Source organism: Dama dama, chromosome X (genome assembly GCF_033118175.1).
Source record: "Dama dama isolate Ldn47 chromosome X, ASM3311817v1, whole genome shotgun sequence".
Classification (NCBI taxonomy): Eukaryota; Metazoa; Chordata; class Mammalia; order Artiodactyla; family Cervidae; genus Dama; species Dama dama.
The window spans coordinates 107,907,411-107,909,697 of NC_083714.1; the positions used below are offsets into that span (position 1 = coordinate 107,907,411).

General features: G+C 41.1%; 1 non-coding gene across 1 annotated transcript; it reads right to left on the reverse strand.

Annotated features, from left to right (window-relative positions):
• Window positions 1–1,065: 1,065 nt before the first annotated feature.
• On the reverse strand, window positions 1,066–1,171 carry LOC133053244 (U6 spliceosomal RNA). Its single transcript, XR_009692177.1, has one exon. It is a non-coding gene; the product is annotated as a U6 spliceosomal RNA (small nuclear RNA).
• Window positions 1,172–2,287: the final 1,116 nt, after the last annotated feature.

A 2,287-nucleotide genomic window follows, 5' to 3' on the forward strand; every position in this document is an offset into this window, starting at 1 on the left:
CTAGGCTGGAACCACTCTGTGCTGGCAGGTTTGATATCAGGTTCCCTCAGACAGGAAAGTCCCTGAAGGGTAGCTGCCCCACTGGGAAAGAACTGCCAATACCTTGCCTTGATGAACCCCAGGACTGCTAACTTCTTTATCTCACCAGTTCCCTGGCATGCTTGCTTTTGCCCACCGTGCAGATGATCCCTAACAAACAGCTCTGAACCTTGCAGGAGACACATAAAGGCAGGCAAATCACATTTGGCAAACATTATGCTGTTACCTGAATAGCCATTCTTAGATAAATTTTTACTAGAGCAAAGTTGATTTATAATGTTGTATTAGTTTCATGTGTACAGCAAAGTGGATCAGTCACACACACACACACATACATACATATAATCATATATATCTATATATATATATAGATATACACACATATGTTCAGTCTTTTTAAAAAAAAATTTCCCATATAGGTCATTATAGCGTATTGAGTAGAGCTTCCTGTTCTATACAGTAAGTCCTTATTAATTATCTGTTGCAGTGTATATATGTCAATCCCAATCTCCCAATTCATGCCACCCCCTTACTTACCACCCATCCCTGGTAACCATAAGTTTGTTTTCTATATCTGTGACTCTATTTCTGCTTTATAAATAAGCTCATTTGTACCATTTTTAAAGATTCCACGTATAAGGAATATCACATGGTGTCTTTGTCTGACTTACGTCACTCAGTATGACTATCTCTAACTCCATCCACGTTGCTGCAAATGCCATTATTTTGTTCCTTTTTATGGTTGAGTAATACTCTATTATATATATGTACACACCTTCTTTATCCACTCCTCTGTCAATGGCCATTTAGGTAGCTTCCATGTCCTGGCTATTGTAAATAGTGCATCAGGGAACATTGGGATTCACGTATCTTTTGAATTCTGTTTTTCTCCAGATATATACCCAAGAGTGGCATTGCTGAATCATATGGTAACTATTTTTAGTTTTGTAAGGAACCATCATATTATTCTCCATAGTGGTTGCATCATTTACATTCAGTGGTACCATTTTCTAAGATGGTACATGTGAAAATATGGAATGCTTCCATATTTGCACGTCATCCTTGTGCAGGGACCATGCTAATCTTCTCTGTATTGTTTCAGTTTTAATATATGTGCTGCCAAAGTGAGCACTGGATAGCCATTTTAATATACATATTGTCCAAGAAGAAACTGAGACTTCTCTTAGCTAGGTCCCCAGAGTTAGTGTAGGGATCAAAGTCTGACTGCAGGGCCCATGGTCTTTTATTTTTTGGCTCCAGAAAGACCGCCTCAGTTTCTTTCTTTTTTTTTTTTTTTTTTTCTTTTGATCTCACCATGCAGCATGGGGTATTTTAGTTCCCCCACCAGGGATCAAACCCTCCCCGCTTCCAATGGAAGTGTGGAGTCTTAACCGCTGGACCACCAGGGAAGTCCCTACCTCAGTTTCAATAATACAAAAATATCCATTACTTCTCATTTCCTCTATTTGCTGACTGTGTTCCTTACATCTAAAATCCCCTGACCTCTTGGTTTCTGATTAACTTCCTTATGCTGGAAAATATGAATCTTTTCTTCCCACTTGAGTGTGATTTCTAATGCCTTGCTCCCCAATATCTATATATTTCTATACTCTCATATCTTCCTCACACCTGGTTCTTAGTCATTGCTTTGACCTGCCTCTTGTTCTGTCTGCCTATTATGTAGTCTTTCCCCTCCTTTTTTTTCCAAACGCTAAACTTTTTATTTTGTATTGGGGTGGCAATGGCAACCCACTCCAGTACTCTTGCCTGGAAAATCCCATGGACAGAGGAGCCTGGTGGGCTGCAGTCCATGGGGTCGCTAGGAGTCAGACACGACTGGGCAACTTCGCTTTCACTTTTCACTTTCATGCATTGGAGAAGGAAATGGCAGCCCACTCCAGTGTTCTTGCCTGGAGAATCCCAGGGAAGGGGGAGCCTGGTGGGCTGCTGTCTATGGGGTTGCACAGAGTCGGACACAACTGGAAGCGACTTAGCAGCAGCAGCAGCAGCAGCATAGCCAATTAACAATGTTGTGGTAGTTTCAGGTGAACAGCAAAGGGATTCGGCCATACATACACATGCATCCATTCTCTCCAACACCATCTTCCCATCTAGGCTGGCAAATAACATTGAGCAGAGTTCCATGTATTGTACAATAGGTTTTTGTTGGTTATCCATTTTGAATATAGCAGTGTGTACATAACCTTCCCAAACTCTCTAACTATCCCTTCTCTCTGGCAACCATAAG